Source organism: Podarcis bocagei (assembly GCF_964188305.1).
Source record: "Podarcis bocagei genome assembly, chromosome: 8".
Taxonomy (NCBI): Eukaryota; Metazoa; Chordata; class Lepidosauria; order Squamata; family Lacertidae; genus Podarcis; species Podarcis bocagei.
In genome coordinates, this window is record NC_138133.1 from 15570125 (window position 1) to 15578039 (window position 7915).

At 44.1% G+C, this 7915-nt stretch overlaps 1 long non-coding RNA gene across 1 annotated transcript; it reads right to left on the minus strand.

Moving 5' to 3' along the window:
* Window positions 1-1535: 1535 nt before the first annotated feature.
* Window positions 1536-6957, minus strand: LOC308593999. The gene is made up of 3 exons (XR_014011205.1): window positions 6730-6957; window positions 4115-4375; window positions 1536-1837 (listed from the first exon to the last, which is right to left on the minus strand). It is a non-coding gene; the product is annotated as an uncharacterized lncRNA (long non-coding RNA).
* Between the last annotated feature and the right edge of the window lie 958 nt (window positions 6958-7915).

Consider the following 7915-nt stretch of genomic DNA (forward strand, 5'->3'; position numbering starts at 1 on the left):
CGGGGTGCGCTCCCATTGTTCGGTCCCAGCGCCTGCCAACCTAGCAGTTCGAAAGCACCCCCGGGTGCAAGTAGATAAATAGGGACCGCTTACCAGCAGGAAGGTAAACGGCGTTCTGTGTGCTGCGCTGGCTCGCCAGATGCAGCTTGTCACACTGGCCACATGACCCGGAAGTGTCTCCGGACAGCGCTGGCCCCCGGCCTCTTGAGTGAGATGGGCGCACAACCCTAGAGTCTGTCAAGACTGGCCCGTACGGGCAGGGGTACCTTTACCTTTATGGATTGGAATTGGAAAGAAAAGCATAGGCTTCATTCTCTTCCCTTAAAATCAGTAGGACTTGAAGTTTGGTTTCTTTTAATATTTTTTCCTTTTTAAAAGCCTTTTAAAAACTGTCTCTAGTTCTGATGGGAGAGTAATGGAAATTTATAAGATTTGGGAAAGCAAGAATAAAGTAAATCATCTAACCATCAATTCCAGCACGCAGGGGGCCACCTAAATTGTATAATTTGGCTTTTGAATGACTGACATTATTAATAGTATTATAACTAGGCATTGTTATAATGAGGCTTTTATTGGATTATTGTAATTGAAAACCAATAAATTATTATTATTATTATTATTATTATTATTATTATTATTATTATTATTATTATTAAAAACTGCCTCTAAAGCTAAAGGGACCCCTGACCATTAGGTCCAGTCATGACCAACTCTGGGGTTGCGGCGCTCATCTCGCTTTATTGGCCGAGGGAGCCAGCGTACAGTTTCCGGGTCATGTGGCCAGCATGACTAAGCCGCTTCTGGCGAACCAGAGCAGCGGATGGAAATGCCGTTTACCTTCCCGCTGGAGCAGTACCTATTTATCTACTTGCACTTTGACATGCTTTCGAACTGCTAGGTTGGCAGGAGCTGGGACCGAGCAACGGGAGCTGACCCAGTCGTGGGGATTCGAACCACCGACCTTCTGATCAGCAAGTCCTAGGCTCTGTGGTTTAACCCACAGCACCACCCAAAGCTGCCTCTAGTTCTTTGCAAACATAGACTTTCAAAAACAGATGAAAATATGAAGAAGGTTGGTGAAAAGCATAACTAATGCTGGGAAAGGGCTGGAACCACTGATAGTGATCGGGCTCAATGCTCATTCCATTGCCTGTATAGCACCCCACCCCACAGGTGGGTTCATCTCAGTTCAGCAATTCAGTGCTGCGTAGAAAAGTTGATCCCCTTTTCTAGCAGCAGGGCCTTTTCAGTAATGGCACCAACCCTCTGGAATGCCCCTCCAAGTGAGAGCTATCACTCCACAACATTGTATTCCTTCAGGTGCTTGACTAAAACCTGGCTGCCTAAATGCCTTGGGCTGATTGTTTTTCGTTTGGGATGTGTTTTAATGCTGTTCCCCCACCGAACTCTGAAATGGAGTAGTGAATGCCATAATGATGCCCGGAGAGCAAAAGTTGTTGGGTGAACCAGAAAAACATGAGAAGAAAAGGAGTGCGATTCTTTAGCAGAAGTATTTACAGCCAAAAACTTAGAGGTAATTTGGAAGAGCAGGCTTCATTGCATTTTTATTGCCATTTGATTTGAGGTGGGTTGGTGTGTTTTTTAACCTGCACAAAAAGCAGGTACGTCTTAATTACACTCTGCTTCAGGAACCAAATTAATTTTAGCATCTGTTTTCTTGCTTATCATAGAAACATGATGGCTTTAATTTGCCGTGTAACTCATCTCTTGCATCCTCTGAAGTACCTTCCATTGCTGTTGTTAGAGTTACTTTGGTGCTTGAGCTGCGTCTAGCTTGTTTATGAAAAATACACTCAAAAGTAAATGTGATGGTGCCCTGTAGGGAGAAGTAAAAAAAAGAGAGACCAAGTCGCAGGAACTCAATTAAAAAGTAATATTGATATAAACAGATACAAGAGATACAAGCTGAGGCCGCAGAGTAATTACATGCAAAGGCCGTGATGTGAACAATAATCCAATTCACCAAACAATACAGGACATGCAGACAATGAAATATTTCATCAAACCATACAGGATGAGATCTTCAGACACAAATGGAAGAATATGTATAGGTGCCAGCTGTTAACTCTTTATTGCCTCAATTTTTCTTTCCAGTCCCCCCCCCCTTCCTTGCAGGGAAATGGCATAAAGCGTGTTCTCCCTAGCCAGAGAGCACGTGTTGCGGTTGGGGAAACATGCCACCCTGCCATGACTAGGCAGATTTGAGAGAGAACCCAAGCCTTCTAAAGGGTTAGGATTGGGTTGCTGGGGAGTTTTGTATGTTGCCAAATTCAGAGGAGGGGTTAGAATCTATAAATATAAGGGGCCAGAGGTTGGAATTCCTCTTGGCCGTTTTGCTTCGGATCACCCGCCCTCCCTCCCTTTAATAGGGGGGTTCTCTGGATCGCTTGACCTTGCTATGCCTGTCATGGTGTCGTCTGCCTTGGTGCGGGGGCACAGTAGGAATTTTGCCATCTGGCGGATTGGCTGGTGCCATTTGGTTTTCGCCTACTGCGTAGCAAATCGTCACAACTTGTAAGGTTGGCGGTTAGGCATTGGTTAAATTGGTGCTTGGAGGGGTAAGTGCCTGCCCCTCCAAATGATGCGAAGGGAATTCCGTTAAAGGAATCCAGGGGCTTGCCATTCTTTCGTCCTTGTCCCTGGCATCGGACTTGGGGCGTGCAAGCCCCAAAGGTACATGAGGGTGAGAAGTGAGGGACTGATGCCCAGCTTCATTCTCACCCAATACTTGTTTCCCACTAAGGCTTCCACTGGTGTCCGGAATGCCTCTGGCTTCCGCTGGTGTCCGGAAATGCCAGCTCTGTCCCTGAGGGCATGGACAGATAGTCATAACCAATGCCTAAGCAACCACTCACATTTTTGTATTGAATAAAGTTGTGGCCAAAATTATGCCAAAAACCTAAACAAAAATTGATGTGTGAAGTGTGAATTATTGGGGGGTGGCAATTGTGGGACTCAACACGCAACTGTGAATCCTAAAAGCATATTATTGAAAATATTGAATAATATTTGAGTATTCAGTATGAGACAGCAGTCAATAATATAATTAAAATAGCTGTTGAAATTCTGTTAGGGCTCCTTAACACTGAAAAATACAAAATTAGCAATATGGAAGATTCTATTTTCTAAGAAGATATATCTTCTGTTACTGCATGGAGAACTTACAGTCTTCCAGGGTTGGTGGGAGCTGAAAAGCAACACCCTTTCGTCTAGAACAGTGTTACCCAACCCCGAGTCTCCAGCTGTTTTCAAACTACAGTTCCCATCATCCCTGATCACTGGTCTTTCTAGCTAGGGATGATGGGAGTTGTAGTCCAACAACGGTTGGAGACCGAAGGTTGGGAAACACTTCTCTAGAGGGTCTACTGTGCTGCTAAAATGACCATACCTTCAGACAATGAATCAGTCACTAACCAGTCATTTGCAGGTTTAGGGCAATCACTTTGCGATCTCTTTCTAAATATGGCATCTACATGTCTTGGGAGAACAGAAAATTCTCTCCTCCCCAGCACCACAAGCATATAATGATAGGTGGTCATGATGAAAATATTGGTAAACGTTTTCCTTTCACTCTCTGGGCATGTCACTATAAGTGTTTCCTGGTTTATGAATTTAATAGGTATTCTTCCGGAGAATCCTGGGAATTGTAATTTGCTGAGGTGAAGTGAATTGCTTCCCAGTTACCCCCATCACCTCACAAACAGTAATTTCCTGACTTTTCTGAGATGGAATGACATAAAATAAAATAATGTATTTCTCTATTTTGAAATGTGAGGGACTTTTTTAATATAAAGCACCATGCACATTGCTGAAGTGGAATATTTGTTTACAAGGGATCCAAGAGTGTTAGAAGAATAGTTGGCATCTTTATGAGCTGAGCTAATATTTTGCTCAACTTCTAGAGAACGTCAGTGTTTAACTACCAAGAACACAACTGCTCTAAAGTTTGCTCTAAAGCAGGAATAAACCTTAAGAACTAATGAATGTATATTACTGAAACCATATGGACTCTATCAAATGACAAAAGAACCCAATTAAGATTAATTTTGCTACATCTGAGCAGAAGTAAATTAATCTTCTCTCCCTCCCTCACTAACAAATGTGATCCAGATGGTTTCAACATGCCTGCTCACTCTGCCTCTCTCGGTGCAGTATTTTACAAACCAAAAGCCCATTTTCATTTCTCATCTCTCATTTTCCACTTTGAACGCTTGCACTTTTACTATTTGTGCTGATTACTATTTCTCCTTTTCTCACTGCCTGTATTTTGATCAGCTTAAGAGGATCTCAATACTTTACATAAAATTTTACATACTGTGCCATTGAGAGTTCATGAATAGTCTACAAGTGGGAGCTGCAAAAAAGCCCAAAACACACACACCACCCTTTGCAACGCGGCGCACATCTGTTCATTGTCTCAGCCAACCAGTCAAGCCTTCTCTCAGGATACTCCATTCCAGCATACTGTTTATGTGGGGTGAAGGCCCAGACATCTCTGTAAGGATGCCCTATCCAAATAAGACTGCATGTATAAACCTTTCTAAGTATTCTTGCTAAAATTGCACAGTCAAATCCTAGACACAGTCTAGGAATAGGCTGTATGGTTTTATGAGTGCATGGTTGTATTTAATGGGATTGTCCCCACATGGATGACTAGATGAGGACTGCATGCAAACAGACTAGAGATGTCAGGGGAACAACAATTGAAAAGGACCATTGCTTGTGGACTTTCTATAAATACAGTGGTACCTCGGGTTACATACGCTTCAGGCTACAGATGCTTCAGGTTACAGACTCCGCTAACCCAGAAATAGTACCTCAGGTTAAGAACTTTGCTTCAGGATGAGAACAGAAATCGTGCTCTGGCGGCGTGGTGGCAGCAGGAGGCCCCATTAGCTAAAGTGGTGCTTCAGGTTAAGAACAGTTTCAGGTTAAGAACGGACCTCCGGAATGAATTAAGTACTTAACCCGAGGTACCACTGTATACCAGTAGTGTGCAATCAGTGGACTAGGGGGTCTAGGGTAGTCCCCTAAATGTTCCCTTGGCACCTCCTTCCCAAAGTCCACTAAGCTTCTGCCCAGCATAGGACCCTCATATTTATGGGACCGCTTCTCCTGGTATGCCCCACAGGGGACCTTAAGGTCCATGAATAACCATAGTTTAGAGGTCCCTAAGGAAGTCAGATTATCCTCCACTGGGGCCAGTGCCTTCTCAGTGATGGCTCCGACCTGAGACCAGAGCACTGCAGAATTTAACTTCCTTCCGCAGGGCCTGTAAGACAGAACTATTCCACCTGGCTTTCAATTTGAACTTAGCCTGATCTTTTATTCCCCTTCCTTCCCTCCCCCTCCCCTTTTTATGAAGATTACCTGCTCTGGGATCCCACAGCTAATTCTCCCCTGGTCTCCTCGCTGGCACTAAATAGGACTAACTGAGCCAGCTAGCCCTGGTGATCATCTAATGTTTATTGGATGGATTTCCCCCCTAAATTGATTTTTGAATTCTGAATTTATTATTATTCACGTTTTATGCTGTATTTTATGCTGTTTTTTGTTGCACCAGTTAAGTGTTCTAAATTTGTTGTTAGCCACCCTGAGCCCAGTTTTCTGAACCGGGAAGGGCGGGGTATAAATAAAAAATTATTTATTTATTTATTTATTTATTTATTTATTTATTTATTATTATAAGGAGGGAGGTGTGATGCTCTGATGGGTCCAAGACCCTTCCCATCAGCTTCCCAAAACCCACCTAGCTTTGGGAAGGAGGCAGGAGGGCTCCAGCATCTTGTCAGGGGCCTGGTACCACCTTCCCAAAATGCAGGAAGCTTCTGCCCAGCATAGGGATGGCAGTGTGATGTTTACCTGCGCAACATCACATGTGCAACATCACACATACACACCCATCGCCCTCACAAACTGGAGACTCTGGCCCTAACTGTTCCCCTATGAAAATTTTCAACACACACCACTGAAATATGCAGATAGACACAAGATAGGCCTATCTAGGACCTCCTCGTATAACACAGGTTTTACAGCTGAGCTCCCACTCTCCCCCGAGGAACTTACACAACAAACTTTGACTTTCTAGACCCCCTCAAGCAGCAAAGGAATGAAGTGAAGGCAGTGGGGAATCTTGAAGTGCAATGATATGTGTGTCTGTACTCTCCTTAGACCCACGTGAGTGTGCATGAACCTTGGATTTGTTTATTTTTATTTGTCAACAGCTTAACATGCTCAAGCGCAAAAGAGCATGCACTATAATGACTGATATATTTACCCCATCTTTTCAACACCCTGCTGTATGAGACTCTGCACGTATTTGTTATTGCAGCTGATTGAAAGGGATTTAACGTTCTTATTGAAAACAAACATGTTTGTCAAATTTCTTTCTTTTGCTAAATGACAGTGATCATCCCCTTGTTAAATTGAATTTGACAGTGTAAATAGAGTTTTGAGTTATGATCTAATTTTCCAAACAATTGGCACCATAACTCATATGTGTAGCCAGGGAGGGGGAGATACATTTGTGGAAATTTATGCCTTGGGTGCCAATATAATTTCAATGGCCTTGGGTGCCACATTATTTGGTGGAATGCCATTTGCTGTTTTGCCTCAGGCAGCAAAATGTGTTTGACCAGCCTGGGCAGGTCTGCCATTAGTGAAGTACAGGACCCAGGACAGGGATTTTTTGAGGTTCCCAATTCTTACATCTCCATGAATCCCACATACAGGAAGCATCACCAGAGAGCCCGTGTGATTAGGAGTGTACCAATCACTTTCAAGTTGCAGGAAGAGGGCGATGATAACGAGTTCCCTCATTCCTTCAGCAGGCTCACTGTGCAAATCTACCTAGTAGATATGCTTTTATTATCTCTCTGATTTCCTATTTCTTTGTTTTCCCGCCATTCTCTTCCCACTCCAACTGCCACTCATTCTAACTCCACCCAATGTTCCATTCCACTGCCGGTCATTCTTCTACTTGCTCTTCCACTGTGTTGTTGAAATTGATGAAACAGAGAAACATGGACCTGGTAGACTGCGCTCTTATCCCACTCTCATTCCTCTTAATGCTGCCTATGCTGAAGTCAATGGCCCTGTGGTCTAAACCACGGAACCTCAAGGGCTTACCAATCAGAAGGTCAGTGGTTCAAATCCCTACGATGGGGTGAGCTCCCGTTCCTCTGTCCCAGCTGCTGCCAACTTAGCAGTTCACAAGCACACCAGTGCAAGTAGATAAATAGGTACTGCTGTGGCAGGAAGGTAAATGGCATTTCCCTGCACTCTGGTTTCTGTCACGGTGTTCTGTTGCGGCAGAAGCAGTTTAGTTATGTTGGCCGCATGACCCAGAAAGCTGTCTGTGGACAAACGTCGACTCCCTTAGCCTGAAAGTGAGATGAGTTCCACAACCCCATTGTCACCTTTGACTGGTCTTAACCGTCCAGGGGCCCTTTACCTTTTTACCTTACCCAGTGTCAGTCCCACTCAGAGTAAACCAATCAAAATTAACAGACCTAAATGAGTCGTGCTCATTAATTTCTGTGGGACTGAAATTGGACACAATCCAATTTGTGGGCTATGATGCCTTTTGGCTCATGTAAGCAGAGACATACCTAGGCTCCCATGTGCCCCTGGCAAGGAGATATATCGGTGCCCCCTCATCCTTTGTGCCCTTGACAAAAAGCTGTATCAGCACTTCCAAAGTGGAAAAAGACCATGGACCAGAAACACACAAAAAATTGCTTTTCAGTGCTGAGAGGAGCCTTTTCGACTCACCCACCTGCAAGTGTGTGAATGGGCAGGCAGGCTCCTAGCCACTCCAAGCCAGAATAGAGAAGCATGATTTTTGCACACTCCTTCTTTGGGCCTGTACCCTTGGTGGTGACTAACTTGGCCA